Genomic DNA, 19,608 nt, shown 5'->3' on the forward strand with positions numbered 1-19,608 from the left:
CATATTTAAATTACCCGGTTATAAATTATAACTCTAATATTTCATAATATCAATTTTATAACAAAACTTTATTATTTCAGGTAATTTACCCGATTGATTTACGGAAAATTTGATAATAGTTTCTAAATAAAAAACGGAGATATCATGGTTATTATCATTATTTGTTATTTTTCGTTAAGACATTTAAATTTTTCGGTTATAAATTAAATATCAAATGTTCCATAACATAAACATTAATATTCTACTTTATAATTTCAGGTAAATGTCACGAGTCATACAACCTAATTTCAATTTAAATTCTACGAAAAAATACGAGAAACCATAGTTATTCTCACAATTTCGTTTTTCCGGTAACATCTTTAAAATTTTCCGGTTATTAATTACAATTAAATTACTCCATAATATCAATATTAATATTTGATTTTATTATTTCAGGTTATTAATACAATTGATTTAGTTTGACTTTCCTTATTTGTCTAGATAACCGAATTAACATGAATATGGTAATTTAAATATTTTTTATCTCAATCACACTTTAATTAACATCAATATTGAATATTGACTTTTCTTATAAATAATGGTCCATAATAATAATGATTTGAATACAATATATTAATTTATATAGATTTAAATTTTGACGTACATTTAAAACATAACATATATTACCGTATTTTTATAATTTACAAAATTATTTGATTTCTATTTATATTCTAATTTAAAAAATTTATTATCGTTATAAATTTGATCACCATATATAAGTATATATAATAGATATATGGTTATGATCTAATAAACATTAATATTCTACTTTATAATTTCAGGTAAATGTCACGAGTTATACAACCTAATTTCAATTTAAATTTTACGAAAATATTCGAGATACCATAGCCATTCTCACAATTTCGTTTTTCCAATAACACCTTTAAAATTTTCCGATTGTTAATTATAATTAAAATACTCCATAATATCAATATTAATATTTGATTTTATTATTTCAGGTTATTAATACAATTGATTTAGTTTGACTTTCCTTATTTGTCTAAATAACCGAATTAACATGAATATGGTAATTTAAATACTTTAATTATCTCAATCACACTTTAATTAACATCAATATTGAATATTGACTTTCCTTATAAATAATGGTCCATAATAATAATGATTTGACTACAATATATAATTTTATATAGATTTAAATTTTGACTAAAATTTAAAACATAACTTATATTACCGTATTTTTATAATTTACAAAACTATTTGATTTCTATTTATATTCTTATTTAAAAAATTTATTACCATTATAGACTTGATCACCATATATAAGTATATATAATGGATAGTAATAAAATTTGTCATGCACTCAAATTTGACCTTACATATTTAAGGTCAATGTAGGTCAATGCTTTGAATATGGTAATTCTAAACAATTTTGGTATATGATTATCCATTAATTTATAATTAAAGATTCATAATAATAATAATGATTTGACTAAAATATATATTTTTGTATACATTAAATTTTGACTATATTGTTACATTTAAATAACTTAATTTTAGAATTAATGATCAATAATTAAAATAATAAGTTGACTAAAATTTTCAAAGATAAGTTATATTACCTTATTTTGATAATATTTTGATAATTTACAAACTATTTGATTACTATATATATTCTAATTTCAAAATTTTGTTATCGTTTCTATTTATATTATATCTTACCTGATATAAGATATGCAAAACTCGGCATATCGTTTCAAAATTTTATTATCGTTTTTATTATTGTTTCTATTTATATTATTTATATTATATCGTCAACCAACTTTCCATTTGTTTATATTTGATCATTTTTAATTACGCCTAAATGTTAAAATTAATGTTTAAAAATAAACCCCCAAATTAATAATTTCAATCTTCTATTCGAAATTCAAATTAGCATCATCATTATAAGTTACTTTTAAGTTACTAAAAATATAATAAGTTGTTGCTTAAATACGAAATTTAAATAAATCATTTCGAATTTATATTTAAATTTTAATTTTATTAAACCCGATAAATACGTAATTTTACAAATTAAACACACACTTTTAAAGCTTTCCATAATTTTCAATCTCAACAAACTTTCTATTTTTTTTATATTTGACCATTATTATTATTATGTCTAAATGTCAAAATTAAATTCTAAAATAAACCTCCGGATATCGATGTTTCAAAAATAAAAAACATTTCCATAATTTTTTGAAGTTGACTAATTAACCATTTTTTTAATATTTTATAATTATTTCGAAACGTGTTGTGTTAATTTTAAAAGAGTATCAAATTTGTTCGGTATGAATTTGTGTCGTCACAAGTTATTTTTAAGTTATACTATTTTTTTGACTAAAAATGCATATTCATTTTTCATCTATAAATCATTTCGTAACCAAATTTGACAAAATATCAAATTTGTTCGGTATGAATTCGTGTCGTCACATGTTTCATCTACATAATACGTTTAACAAAATTAATATTATCTAATCCTATTATGTTTTATTTTGTTTTCAAAATTTTGAATTTAAATAAAAACAAATTAAATTCTTGATAGTGTTTACAAACTATTTTTGTTAAGCAGTCAATAAATTAGTTTAAAACGGATTTGACATTTCCATAATAACAAATTATATTTTAAAACCTTTTAGAGTTAATACATTTTTTAATGGGTCAGCTCGGGTTTGATTTTCCTTTTAACACACACACACAGTTCCATATATTGCGTGATTATACAAAAAAAATGCCCACGCTAACTGAATAAAGAACCACTAGATTGTCTGATAAACGCATTAGGCCTTATCTTAGTCCCATTTAAATTGTAGATCCACCCCTGCAGTAATATAATATGATGTTCATAAAACATTTTAAATAAGAAGCCACACAACTCGGAATTATTGCAACTTAACCTATGTGAGTTCGTTTTTAAACTGTAATTCATGTGCATTTAATTAAACAGTACATCGAAAATGGCACATATACTTGTTGCTGAAAGAAAGAAATCGGACAACCACTCAGTCTGTTGCTATAGCTCCCGAGTTAGATGCAGACTCCATATCAGCAACCGTCACTAGTTTATGCAACTGTTGAAACGAATGTTGTCAAAATAAAACATTTATACAAGGGTTTTCGTAATCATATATGAAACAAGAACTTACTGCTTTTGCAACATCAAACTAATGAAATGCACGCAAAAAAGCGTCTTCTTTTGATGGTAGATTATCATGATTCCATAACGTAATGTTTTGGAACCTGGCCTTGGTCTGCCAACATGCGGTAATATCATAAGCTTTTCGCTTTGCAGATGTTAACTTTCCTATCACAAATCCTGCATTGTTTTATTTGATTTTAACATATTTGACATGGTAACTGAATATTGGAAATGGTTCGATCACAAACAAACTTGGCATCAGTGAATATGATAATAATAATAATAATTATAATTATAATAATAATAATAATAATAATAATAATCTTACTAATCTATTTAATCAATACAATTTGTCATATGTCATTCTACTAGGCTATCCACCTTGGCTTCCACCTCACCAAATTTCCATTCTAGGAGTCTCTATTATGCTGTCATGTGTCATCTCACACACTATTTAAACTTTAGAATTTTCCACCATCATTTTAATCATTTTAATTTCTCTCTCTCTCTCTCTCTCTCTCTCTCTCTCTCTCTCTCTCTCTCTCGACTTAATTACTAACTCCACCATCTTCTATATTCCGGTAATGTATATCGAGATTAATCGTTTTCTAGTAAGGTTATATATTATACTTTTGTAACATCCCGAAATCTCTAAGAATAATATTTAATATATTATTTAATTATTATTATTATTATGGTAAAAAAGTTTACTTGAGTTAGTAGAGAAGTAATAAAATAATAAAGATGGAAGGATAAGTATGCTAATTAGATGTAATTAATTATGGACAAAAAAGGAAAGATTGGCCTAAGGTCCATGGGCTTAAGGGAGTATAAATACCCCTTAAAACCCTAATCCTTTCCATTTTCATACATCTCTACACCATAGCCTAGCCCTACACCATCAAAACACACACTTAACCCAATTCCCGTTTTTGAGAAAACCACCAACAAAGACACAAAGATTCCCGGAGATCTAGCCGTCGGATCGGTCTCATATTTTAACTGAGTGTTCACGGTATATAAATAAAACGTTCCACCAATTAGATATTCGATCAGAGGTCGGAAAGTACGGTTTTTATCAGCAAAACCATAGCAGCTCAAAATGAAGATTTCCGGCCACTGTTCCACTATTCCGGTGACTGTAGCGGCCGTTTACGGCGAAGTTGAGCTGATGGGTTTGTAGATCTGGAAAATACGGTTCCGTGGCCGCTTGAATCACTCAAATCGGAGTTCGTTTGATATGGTTTTGGGCCTCTCGAGTGATTTTAGACAAAAACCTCAAAGGTACGTTTTTGTTAAAAAGGTTTACTTTTCATGAACAGATTTACACGAAAATTGGTAGGATGATAGATCGGGTCTAGATAAATCGTAAAGTTGCAAACTTGAAGATTAAAATGGACTTAACGAACTCATGGTTATGAACGGCTCGTTTAAAAGAAACCCTAAGATCTAGTTTTGAACGTTTAAGGTTAAAGGTCCAAACTTTATAAATTTCCGGTCACGTTTTATCTAAAATTAGCCATGGGAACGATTTACGAGAAACATTAGCACCATATCTAGAGATTTCAAGTTAAAACGGAGATGTTTATGAGTTAAAACCAAACCCGTGGCCGTCACTGAACAACTTCTCCTGCAAGCAAGTTCGCTTGCAAGCAGGTTCGCCAGACAAGTTCGCCTAATATATTCGTTTGTGGATATGTTCGCTACGTTTAACTTCGCCCCTTGATAAGTTCGCTGAGCAAGATCGCTTACGTATAAGTTCGCTCATTAGCAAGTTCACTTATATATTTAAGTTCGCTTATCACTAGTTCGTTTATATGTATAAGTTCGCTCAGCAGCAAGCTCGCTTATATATTTAAGTTCGCTTATCAATAAGTTTGCTTATATATCTAAGTTCGCTTATCAGTAAGTTCGCTTACACTAAAGCCCTAAATATATTAAGTGAAAGCAAGCTAGTACTAGACCAATAGAATAGATCATACGAGTATTGATACGTGTAACCTATATATAGTTAGCAGAGCTCAATTAAAGAAAGGGATAACGAGTAACGGAGAAAGAAACAGGATCAATGTGAGTTTCTAGCCCCACTTCCTTGTTATGTTTTCGGGGCTGTGTGCATACTCAATGTGAATGTTAATACACTTACCTTTAATGGTAAGTGTATGCCCAAATGACAAATGTGATAGTTATGTTTATATTATGAATGCAAGCTTGACAATACGTGAACGATCTTTGGATATTGCACGTATTTTTAAGGGAAGTATAATGTAGCATGTATGATATAAGTATGAGTTATGTTTATATAACGAATACAAGCTTGACAGTACGTGAACGATCTTCGGATATTACACGTTTTGTTATGGGAAGTATAATGTAGCATGTATGATATAAGTATGTGTATAAGGAAGTGTGTATGAATATGGTATGTATGATACTACGAGAGGTATGTATGAATGTGATAATGATAATGATAATGAAAGGTAATTGTAAGGCCCCGAACCCGGTAGCCCTACTTTAACGTCGGATTTACTCATAAACACAGTTCTTGCAATCAGAGTTAATTAAAACTTCCGCGGAAACGTTTACTTGAAGCATTCGATACAAAACATTCATTCTCTTCTTTGATACTATAAACAAATCATTATATTTAAAACATCTTTTCTTCCATCTTAAGATGCCAGCCGTTCAATCCATGCCATGTGCCATCCTCATGCTAGTTCTTTGGTCTGATCACCTGCGTGCATACTAAAAGTCAGCTACGCTGAGTGAGTTCTAGTTAATCAAGCAACTTATCATACAACCACTACATGCATCATATACGTATCCGCAGACACGTAGTCCACTATCTAACCTGCTTACATTACCACTTAGCCTCTTATTTACGCCTACCACTTTGCCACATTGCCACTTTAATAACGTATAACGTTATGCCACTTTGCCACATTAATAACGTATAACGTTATGCCACTTTGCCACTTTAATAACGTAAAACGTTATCCCACTTTGCCACTTTAATAACGTATAACGTTATGCCACTTTGCCACTTTAATAACGTATAACGTTATGCCACTTTGCCACTTTAATAACGAAGGCACGTATAGGCTTACCCTACCACGTACTATCGTTATGCCACTAACACTCTTACTAGACTCTTGCCACTTCTAACACGCTCTACCTCTACTTGTCCTACAACACGCTTCATATCATTTACATAATAAGCAAGTCACATCAACAATCATACACACATAATAACGATGGCACGTACAGGCTTTCCCTATCACGCGCTCACGTTATTCCACTAACACCCTTACTAGACTCTTGCCACTTCTAACACACTCTACCTCTACCTGCCTATATCACACTTCATATCAGTTCAGTATTTACGTAATAAACAAGTCACATCATAACATTCATACACACTATCAACCACTTGGAATTTACTATCCTTGGCGATACGTGCAATATCCGAAGATCGTTCACGTACCGACAAGCATTATAAAATATATACCTCGTATAACATCTATAGCATACACTTACCACTTAAGGTAAGTGTATTCACACTTCACATCGAGTATGCACACAGCCCCGAAAACATAACAAGGAAATGGGGCTAGAAACTCACCTGAACTCTGCTTCTTCCTCCGATAGTTGTAAATCCCTTCTTTAACTGAGCTCGGCTGACTGTATAAGTTACACGTATCAATACTCGTCTGATTTAATCTGGTGGCCTAGTATTAGATTACTTTTACTTATCGTTTTAATTTATTTTCTAAGCGAACTTGACTTTAGGCGAAGTTAAACCTTAGGCGAACTTAGCTTTAGGCGAAGTTAAACTTTAGGCGAACTTAGCTTTAGGAGAAGTTAAACCTTATGCGAACTTAGCTTTAGGTGAAGTTAAACCTTAGGCGAACTTAGCTTTAGGCGAAGTTAAACCTTAGGCGAACTTAGCTTTAGGCGAAGTTGTCATCAGGCGAACTTAGCTTGCAGGCGAAGTTCATCAGGCGAACTTAGCTTGCAGGCGAAGAAAATAATATATTAAATATTACTTTAGAAATTTCGGGATGTTACAGTAATGTATGGTTAAAGGGTTGCATACCCTAATAATATATGCGAAGGTTAAAGGGGTGGCATACCCTAATAATATATGCGAAGGTTAAAGGGTTGCAGACTCTTCTAAACTCTGCGAATGTTAAAGGGTTGCATACCCTAATAATATATGCGAAGGTTAAAGGGGTTGCATACCCTACTAATTTATGCGAAGGTTAAAGGGTTGCAGACTTTTTTAAACTCTACGAAGGTTAAAGGGTTGCATACCCTAATAATATATGCGAAGGTTAAAGGGTTGCATACCCTAATTATTTGTGCGAAAGTTAAAGGGTTGCATACCCTAAAAATATATGCGAAGGTTATAGAGCGTAATGCTCTTTAAAACGTAATGTATGAATATGAAAGAAAGAGAGTAAGTAAGTAAGTACATATAAATGAAAGTATGAAAGTATAGAGTACGTATGAAGGTATGTAATTATAAATAAGTTGTATGTTGTATGATTAACTTGAACTCACTCAGCGTAGCTGACTTTTAGTATGCACGCAGGTGAGTAGGATGCAATAGCTGGTTTGAAGGGGGACGCATGGAAGATGGATAAAGAAGCTGGCATCTGGAAATTTAATTGTTAATGTTTGAACTAAAAGACATGTTTTAAGCTATGTTTTAAAGACAAGTTATGAATGTTTGTAATGATTGTTGATGTTTTATGATATTCCGCGAAAGTTTTAATTAACTCTGATATTTAGAACTGCGTTTATGAGTAAATCCAACGTCCAAAGTAGGGCACCGGTAACGAGGCCTTACAACTTTAATGGCCAACAATGTTATATGATTTTCCGGGAAGGTTATATCTTTTTCCGGCAACATCATATTTTCTTCCGGTTATTGTAGATCTAACCTTATTATCCTTATTTTCATTGTTAAGGTTCTAAATCAAAAACGGCGATGAAGCTAATATTTGTACGTATTTACGTTATTCCGGTAAGTTTTCCGTTTATGTGTTATATCTATAACATTGGGTGTTTTATATTTATTTGAAGTTTAATATTTTACCTGTTTTTTTGTTATACATGTTTTTCTTCTAGGTTCTATATAAATCAGCTTCATCCATATTCAGTATCATTATTTCTTTTTTCCGGTAAGACACATTTAAATTATCTGGTTATAAATTATAATTCTAATATTTCATAAAATCAATGTTATAACAAAACTTTATTATTTTAGGTAATTTACCCGATTGATTTACGAAAAATTTGATTATAGTTTCTTAATAAAAAACGGAGATATCATGGTTATTATCATTATTTGTTATTTTCCGGTAAGACATTAAAATTTTCCGGTTATAAATTAAATATCAAATGTTCCATAAAATAAACATTAATATTCTACTTTATAATTTCAGGTAAATGTCACGAGTCATACAACCTAATTTCAATTTAAATTCTACGAAAATATCCGAGATACCATAGTCATTCTCACAATTTTGTTTTTCTGGTAACACCTTTAAAATTTTCCGGTTATTAATTATATTAAAATACTCCATAATATCAATATTAATATTTGATTTTATTATTTCAGGTTATTAATACAATTGATTTAGTTTGACTTTCCTTATTTGTCTAGATAACCGAATTAACATGAATATAGTAATTTAAATACTTTAATTATCTCAATCACACTTTAATTAACATCAATATTGAATATTGACTTTCCTTATAAATAATGGTCCATAATAATAATGATTTGACTATAATATATTATTTTATATAGATTTAAATTTTGACTAAAATTTAAAACATAACTTATGTTATCGTATTTTTATAATTTACAAAACTATTTGATTTCAGATTATATTCTAATTTAAAAAATTTATTATCGTTATAAAGTTGATCACCATATATAAGTATATATAATGGATATATGGTTATGATCTAATAAACATTAATATTCTACTTTATAATTTCAGGAAAATGTCACGAGTCATACAACCTAATTTCAATTTAAATTCTATGAAAAAATCCGAGATACCATAGTCATTCTCACAATTTCGTTTTTCCGGTAACACCTTTAATATTTTTCGGTTATTAATTATAATTAAAATACTCCATAATATCAATATTAATATTTGATTTTATTATTTCAGGTTATTAATACAATTGATTTAGTTTGACTTTCCTTATTTGTCTAAATAATCGAATTAACATGAATATGGTAATTTAAATACTTTAATTATCTCAATCATACTTTAATTAACATCAATATTGAATATTGACTTTCCTTATAAATAATGGTCCATAATAATAATGATTTGACTACAATATATTATTTTATATAGATTTAAATTTTGACTAAAATATAAAACATAACTTATATTACCGTATTTTTATAATTTACAAAAGTATTTGATTTCTATTTATATTCTAATTTAAAAAGTTTATTATCGTTATAAATTAGATCACCATATATAAGTACATATAATGGATAGTCATAAAATTTATCACGCACTCAAATTTGACCTTACATATTTAAGGTCAATGTAGGTCAATGCTTTGAATATGATAATTCTAAACAATTTTGGTATATGATTAACCATTAATTTATAATTAATGATCCATAATAATAATAATGATTTGACTAAAATATATATTTTTATATACATTAAAATTTTGACTATATTGTTACATTTAAATAACTTAATTTTAGAACTAATGATCAATAATTTAAATAATAAGTTGACTAAAATTTTCAAAGATAAGTTATATTACCTTATTTTGATAATATTTTGATAATTTACAAACTATTTGATTACTATTTATATTCAAATTTTAAAATTTTATTATCATTTCTATTTATATTATATCTTACATAATATAAGATATGCAAAACTCGGCATATCGTTTCAAAATTTTATTATCGTTTTTATTATTGTTTCTAATTTCAAAATTTTATTATCGTTTCTATTTATATTATATTTATATTATATCGTCAAACAACTTTCCATTTGTTTATATTTGATCATTTTTAATTACGCCTAAATGTTAAAATTAATGTCTAAAAATAAACCCCCAAATTAATAATTTCAATCTTCTATTCGAAATTCAAATTAGAATCATAATTATAAGTTACTATTTAAATTTCAAATTTTAAATAGTCACTATAATTGCTTAATTTATGGTTAATAGTCATAACATAATTAAACCCGATAAATACGTAATTTTACAAATTAAACACACACTTTTAAAGTTTTCCATAATTTTCAATCTCAACAAACTTTCCTTTTTTTATATTTGACCATTATTATTATGTCTAAATGTCAAAATTAAATTCTGAAATAAACCTCCCGATATCGATGTTTCAAAAATAAAAAACATTTCCATAATTTTTTGAAGTTGATTAATTAACCATTTTTTTTAATATTTTGTAATTATTTCGAAACATGTTGTGTTAATTTTAAAAGAGTATCAAATTTGTTCGGTCTGAATTTGTGTCGTCACAAGTTATTTTTAAGTTATACTATTTTTTTGACTAAAAATGCATATTCATTTTTCATCTATAAATCATTTCGTAACCAAATTTGACAAAATATCAAATTTGTCTGGTATGAATTTGTGTCGTCACATGTTTCATCTACATAATACGTTTAACAAAATTAATAATATCTAATCCTTTTATGTTTTAATTTGTTGTCAAAATTTTGAATTTCAAATAAGAACAAATTAAATTCTTGATTGTTTTTACAAACTATTTTTGTTAAGCAATCAATAAATTAGTTTAAAACGGATTTGACATTTCCATAATAACAAATTGTATTTTAAAACTATTTAGAGTTAATACATATTTTTTTAATGGGTCAGCTCGGGTTTGATTTTCCTTTTAACACACACACACACACAAACATATACACAAACACACACACTTATTTAGCAACCGATTTTATGATAAAGTTAATCATTCCAAAGTTATTTGAAAATTCATTTATTGTAAAACGTTTAAGTTTTGAAAGTTTAACAAAATATTTTGTTGCAAGATTGGTTAAAAATGAAAATTAAGTGTTCAAGATGAATTTCTTTTGGTAGAATGTTTGAACTTTTGGTAGAATGTTTGAAGAAGTTTACAATTTATTCTAATAATAGTATTATTTATTATAATATATTTACTTTGGATGTTATTGTTTTATTAAATTTTCAGGTGGTGAAGCAAAATGAGTTTCTTTTGGTAGAATGTTTGAATAAGTTGATGGTGGCTTAATATGAAAGAACATGTTTATGTCTTTTGTTGATGTTTTTTATTTGTTCGGTGTACATTAACTTATTGTAACTTTTAACTTTTAATATCTAGACAAAGTAAATGGTTAACGTTTTGGTCTGAACGTTTGGAGAAGTTTTGTGTTGCTTGAATTTGTTATTTAAATTTATTATATTTGTTGACAATTTTTTCCACCCGCGTGTTACGCGGGTATATACCCTAGTAATAATAGTAAGAAGTTACAACAACAATAATAATAATATTTCAATTTCATCAACATAATATAGTAAAGTAGAGTATGAAATTGGTACCGGAATAGCCATTCGGAGGTGTTGGGGTTGTGCCTTGTAATTTCCTTCCTCGGAAGTGAGCCTCCATCACAGTCAGACCATCCAACGAAATACCTTCACAAAAACAAAACCCCCATCCCAAATTAGTATTAATTAATTAATTGAAAGCATATAATAAAAATATAATGATGATTAGTGTACCAGTGGGTTTGGGTTTGAAGTAATGAGAAATAGGAGATGGTCCGTTGTACTTGATGCAGTAATGAGAAACACAACTGTAATTATTGCAATTTAACTTAAACTTACCACTGCAAATTTTATCAAAAAAAAAAAAACTGAAATAAAACATCATACTTTACAATCAACTGAAGAAATTAAGGATAACAGATAGTACCAGATGTATAAACAGCTCCAAAGTAACTCTATTAAAGGCGCGACCGAAACTCACTTTACAAATACCTGTAGTTGAATCATAAGTTGAACCATAAGTTGAAGGAAGAAGAATCGTGATCTGTGAGAGACAGAGAGAGAGAGAGAGATAGATGAAGAGAAATTTGAATTTTGAAATTAGGGTTATCATCAAAGCTGGGCATTTGAAAAGTGTGTGTATGATTCAAAGCTGCTTCTAGAGTTGTACATTATGCTTTAGAAAGTGTAAAACTCTCAAATTTAAGAGTTTTGTGTAAAAGACTGTTTTGCCATTCCTATATGCATTTTAATATAGTATAGATATACATATATATAGTTTAACAAAAAGAAACGTAAAACGACAATCTAAACGAGCCGTTTACGTTAAAACATTAATTAATCAATTAAGGTTAAATATTATACAATTAAAAAACACAATGGCAAAAATAAAATAACAAAAACCGGACTGAAGGGCTCGAACCCGCACCTCCAGCTGGTTCCCTGACCTAACCACATCTGCTCTAGCCAACTAGGCCGGTGTCTCACCTGGTTAAGATACAGAGCCAGATATATTTATACAAAAACCATATCACCTTCCCCAAATCATAAGAACCCTAGAATTTTATATTCGTTTAACTGATTATTTTTTGGCCAAATAGTCATAGGGTTAATGATTAGGAATTATCAACGAACCACAAACAATATACAATTACCTTATATGTAACATCCTAAAATTTATAATGTTAAATAAAGAAAGTTATGTTTAGTGATTTCGCGTTATAAATTATTTAATATCGAGTAAGGAGCGGATCATGGACTTGGATTAATTGAGATGGGTTAAATGAGAATGGGCCTTAGGTCCATGGGATTTAAGGGATATAAATATCCCCTAAAACCCCAAACCATCATTCATTCCATCTATTTTTCTAACACTCCAAGACACACACCACACACCAAACACCGCTGGCCGGCCGAGGAGAGGAACGGACAGATCCGGGAGAGAGAGAGAGAGAGCGTTGGTTGTGATTAAACAAGTAAACGAGATCCCAACAAGCTCAAAAAGGTATGATTCTTGATCTTTGAAGTTTAAAGATCCAAGTTTTATGGTGTAGATACGACCGAAAATGGTTGGGAAACGTAGTGGGTGATGTCGAGCCAGAACAAGGGTGTTAAAATCGCCCAAAATGCTGGACAGAAATCAAAGCCGTGGCTGATCTGGGCAACTTCGCCTGCAACTGGGCAACTTCGCCTTCAAAGCGATAACTTCGCCTTCAAAGCGATAACTTCGCCTTCAAAGCGATAACTTCGCCTGAGGCCAAGTTCGCCTAATTGATAACTTCGCTTACGGTCAAGTTCGCCTAACTGGTAACTTCGCCTAAAGCCAAGTTCGCCTGATGACAACTTCGCCTAGAGCTAAGTTCGCCTGAGGTTTAACTTCGCCTAAAGCCAAGTTCGCCTGATAACTTCGCCTAGAGCTAAGTTCGCCTGAGGTTTAACTTCGCCTAAAGCCAAGTTCGCCTGATAACTTCGCCTAAAGCTAAGTCAGCTCGACCCCAGCCAGGGGCTCTGCCCCTTGGACCCTGCTAGGGGCTGCCGCCCCTAGACCCCGCTGCCAGGGGCTGCCGCCCCTAGACCCCGCTGCCAAGGGCGCTGCCCCCGGACCCCCGTTCGTTGTGGGTCATATAAAGATAGAAATACATTATGAGAAGTGATAGTTAATTGATACGTATACTTGTTATACAGTCAGCCGTGCACAACTGAAGAAAGGAATTACGATTAACGGTGAACGTAACCGTGTTCAGGTGAGTTTCTAGCCCCATTCCTTGTTATGTTTTCGGGGCTGTGTGCATACTTGATGTGTTGTTAATACATTTATCCTAAGTGATAAGCGTATGCCATATGTGATATATGTGATATGTATGAATGATTGCTTGATGGTACGTGAACGATCTTCGGATATTGCACGTACTGTCAGGTTGTAACGCTATGTATAAGGTAAGTATGATATGTATGCTTATGTGTATGAACGTGAGATAGATAATAAAAGAAGGAAATGATGGTTGTATGGTTACGAAAAGGGTACCGAGCCCTAATAATACTCGAGGTATGATGTATGGTTGTATGGTTACGAAAAGGGTACCGAGCCCTAATAATACTCGAGGTACGATGTATGGTTGTATGGTAACGAAGAGGGAATCGAACCCTACTAATATTCGAGAACTAGGGAACCGAACCCTACTAATATTCGAGGAAAGAGGGAAACCGATCCCTAATAATACTCGTGGAAAGAGGGAAACCGAGCGCTAATAATACTCGTGGAAAGAGGGTACCGAGCCCTAATAATACTCGAGGAAGGAGGGTACCGAGCCCTAATAATACTCGAGGAAGGAGGGTACCGAGCCCTAATAATACTCGAGGAATGTAGGGCGTAATGCTCTTTATAACGTAAGATATGAAGGTAAGTTAATACAAAAGAAAGAATGAAAGTATGAAAAAATGAAAGTATGAAAGTGTGAAAGTATGAAAGTGTGAATGAAAGAATATAAGATTATGTGTATTGTATAGTGTATGATTAACTAGAACTCACTCAGCGTAGCTGACTTTTAGTATGCACGCAGGTGAGTAGGATGAGGCGGCTTGCTTGAGGAGACACGTGGCATTGAACAAGAGTCTGGCATCTGAAGACTTATGATGTTTTAATTTTAATGCTTTAATGTTGAAAGACAAAGGATGTTTTGAGACAAGTTATGAATTATGTAATGTTTTATGAAAGTTTTATATTCCGCGTAAATGTTTTAATTAACTCTGATATTTAGAACTGTGTTTATGAGTAAATCCAACACGAAAGTAGGGCCACCGGTAACGGGGCCTTACATATACAGTTGAGAATTGATTGTGAACGATGAACAACAAACTTGCGGACAAAAGAAAACCATGAATGGGTATGAGGCAGGGAATACGATGCAATTAGACGAGGGTTCTTCTTCGTGATGGTGAGAGGAAGGTGTGCACAAGTTTAATTTATTAATTATAAATTCTAATTGTAATATCACCCAGCTAGTAAAGACGGTTTCGTTATTATTGTAATTTCGTATCAAACTGATCGAGTTTTGCAAATTAGTTGTGTCGGTGTAGGTTGTAATAGACATAACAAAAGATTTGGTGAATCAATTACAAGTATAACTTATATTACCGTATTTTTATAATTCACAAAACTATTTGATCTCTATTTATATTCTAATTTAAAAAATTTATTATCGTTATAAATTTGATCACCATATACAAGTATATATAATGTATATATGGTTATGATCTAATAAACATTAATATCCTACTTTATAATTTCAGGTAAATGTCACGAGTCATACAACATAATTTCAATTTAAATTCTATGAAAAAATCCGAGATACCATAGTCATTCTCACAATTTCGTTTTTCCGGTACACCTTTAAAATTTTTCGATTATTAATTATAATTAAAATACTCCATAATATCAATATTAATATTTGATTTTATTATTTCAGGTTATTAATACAATTGATTTAGTTTGACTTTCCTTATTTGTCTAAATAATCGAATTAACATGAATATGGTAATTTAAATACTTTAATTATCTCAATTACACTTTAATTAACATCAATATTGAATATTGATTTTCCTTATAAATAATGGTCCATAATAATAATGATTTGACTACAATATATTATTTTATATAGATTTAAATTTTGACTAAAATTTAAAACATAACTTATATTACCGTATTTTTATAATTTACAAAACTATTTGATTTCTATTTATATTCTAATTTAAAAAGTTTATTATCGTTATAAATTAGATCACCATATATAAGTACATATAATGGATAGTCATAAAATTTATCACGCACTCAAATTTGACCTTACATATTTAAGGTCAATGTAGGTCAATGCTTTGAATATGGTAATTCTAAACAATTTTGGTATATGATTAACCATTAATTTATAATTATTGATCCATAATAATAATAATAATGATTTGAATAAAATATATATTTTTATATACATTAAAATTTTGACTATATTGTTACATTTAAATAACTTAATTTTAGAACTAATGATCAATAATTTAAATAATAAGTTGACTAAAATTTTCAAAGATAAGTTATATTACCTTATTTTGATAATATTTTGATAATTTACAAACTATTTGATTACTATTTATATTCAAATTTTAAAATTTTATTATCATTTCTATTTATATTATATCTTACATAATATAAGATATGCAAAACTCGGCATATCGTTTCAAAATTTTATTATCGTTTTTATTATTGTTTCTAATTTCAAAATTTTATTATCGTTTCTATTTATATTATATTTATATTATATCGTCAAACAACTTTCCATTTGTTTATATTTGATCATTTTTAATTACGCCTAAATGTTAAAATTAATGTCTAAAAATAAACCCCCAAATTAATAATTTCAATCTTCTATTCGAAATTCAAATTAATAAGTTGTTGCTTAATTTCAATCATCATTATAAGTTACTTTTAAGTTACTAAAAATATAATAAGTTGTTGCTTAAATACGAAATTTAAATAAATCATTTTGAATTTATATTTAAATTTCAAATTTTAAATAGTCACTATAATTGCTTAATTTATGGTTAATAGTCATAACATAATTAAACCTGATAAATACGTAATTTTACAAATTAAACACACACTTTTAAAGCTTTTCATAATTTTCAATCTCAACAAACTTTCCATTTTTTTATATTTGACCATTATTATTATGTCTAAATGTCAAAATTAAATTCTAAAATAAACCTCCCGATATCAATGTTTCAAAAATAAAAAAACATTTCCATAATTTGGTCTGATCAATGTCTAATGTCCTATCTTATAGCCACGGCTCTGATACCAATCTGTAACACCCCGGCTAAAGCGGTATACGTCCGAGTGTGACGTACACATTGCCCAAAACACATGTGACACTATTAAGTGACAATATTATCATTAATTAATTTTGACATCAAGTACACAAGTTTGTAACAAGAAATATAAGGAAAATACAAGAACAATTAACAACTTGTCCATTTATTAATGTTACCTAAGTTCTAGTGTCTTCTCTGTTTCATCCTCTAATATTTGTACCTGTAACATATATATAAAATAAAGTCAACTAAATGAATAGTTGGTGAGCTCACACAAGTTTTGATATACGTACATAAAAATCATACAATTCCATGAACAAGTGTAAATGAGCAAGTAATGTCTTTTCCAACTGGGATTGTGCCAGTCTTCTAAGATAGGTTTTCCTTTATAAAAACTTACTCCATGGGCTTTAGTCCCATTCCTCTCGAAGACTTATATACGACCTCTCTGCTTAAGCCTTTCGTAAGGGGATCCGCAATGTTATCCCTTGACTTCACGTAGTCAATGGTGATAACTCCCGTTGAGAGAAGTTGTCGTATAGTATTGTGTCTACGGTGTATGTGTCTAGATTTGCCATTATACATTGCACTTTGAGCTCTCCCAATCGCCGACTGGCAGTCACAATGTATGCAAATAGCCGTAACAGGTTTTGGCCATCCTGGAATATATTCCAAAAATTGGCATAACCATTCCGCCTCTTCACCAGCTTTGTCTAACGCAATGAACTCAGATTCCATCGTGGATCTAACTATAAGTGTTTGATTGGAGAATTTCCAAGAAACAAAAGCTCCTCCAAGGGTAAACACATAACCACTTGTGGATTTGGAATCTTTCATGTCGGATATCCAGTTAGAATCACTGTATCCTTCTACAACAGATGGGTCTTGGCCATAATGCAGTCCATAACTCCTTGTGTATCTCAAATATCTTTATAATCTTGTCATACTCTTCCAATGTGTAGAGCTAGGATTACTAGTATATCTACTTAGCCTGCTCACAGCATATGCTAAGTCTGGCCGGGTACAAGACATAAGATACATAAGACTGCCAATTATCCTTGAATACTCCAACTGAGAAACACCCTCACCTTTATTCTTTGACAAATGTTGGCTAGTATCAATCGGAGTTTGAGCTACACTCGTGTCTCCCGCGTTGAACTTTTCAAGGATTTTATCTACATAATGAGATTGACTTAACACAAGACCATTTTGGGTTCTAATGATCTTAACTCCAAGAATCACATCGACTAAACCCATGTCTTTCATGTCAAATCTCGCCTTCAACATATCTTTAGTAGATTTGATCATTTTATCATCGGTCCCTATGATAAGCATATCATCCACATACAGGCTAACCTCTAGTTGTGTCTTTCACATAGACACACTTGTCGCACTCATTTATCTTTAAACCATTTTATGATCTATTATCGTCCTTTCTTTTTCTAAAGGCTTTACACATGCCATAATACAGTTGGAATGTTGTTAATTGTCAAATTTGGTGCTGCTTTTTCCTTTGCTAACTTTTGATGAATGTTAGTAAATGTAATGTTACAGCCATAGTCACATAATTCGCTCAACAAGTCACAAGTTCGTATTGGAACGTTTTGTTCCAAACGAAATCGCAATCGATCCAAATCGCTATGAAATCGTGAATGTATTTGGCTGGTCGATGTTCCATATCGATGATGAATATGAATCCAATTGACTGGTTCGTTGTTCCAAATGGATGGTGAAAACGATTTCAATTGAATGCATTGTCGATTCAGATTTAATTTAAAGCCTATTCTATGAATTTGGCAATTAATTTAATTGATCAACGATAGATTGGGCGGAAAATTAGGCAACTCCTCCTCGTCTCCCCATTTTTAGGGATTTTAAAAGGTTTCCAAAGTAATTAATTTGGGCAGTTTATAATACAAATAGAAAAATCAATTAATTAGTAATTTCCAAAAGTTAAAAAACGACCAGGAATTAATAATTTAGAATTTCTATGTTTCCGTTTTCTGCTTTGTTCTTGATTACAGTTTGGATTTTGAAATTTGGTCATCTTTATTTTGTGATATGGTAATTTGAGTTTTTTTGTTTTTAATTTGGTAAATTTTGTTTTGAATTGGGAACATTAAACCGAACTCTATGATACAGCTTACCGGTTCGTCCCGAAATGAGCCTACCCCCAACATATCGAATACGCCCCCACTAGCGAATTGCGATTCCATTTCTCGTTCCCGTACCATAGCGAACCGCGATCCATTTTACTATGTGAGAATTCCTCTAAAGCTTCAATCAATTGAACAGTTCATATCAATTGATCACCGGATCTAGTTATGTGATATATGTATGTGGATAATAGGTTAATTAAGTTTACGAAGTGTTGAGTGGATAATTGGACAGAGTCACGACAAGGCGAAAATACTATTAAGTCACTTAAATTAATATGTAGGCTAATCAGCCTATTTATAGAAGACAAATGCCATTCGTTACACATTCTGCAACGAATGGTCTTCATTTTTCTTCATTACATAGAT

The sequence above is a fragment of the Bidens hawaiensis genome, unplaced genomic scaffold (genome assembly GCF_021521415.1).
Source record: "Bidens hawaiensis isolate Kalapana, Puna unplaced genomic scaffold, B.hawaiensis_p1.1 tig00041616_1, whole genome shotgun sequence".
Lineage (NCBI taxonomy): Eukaryota > Viridiplantae > Streptophyta > Magnoliopsida > Asterales > Asteraceae > Bidens > Bidens hawaiensis.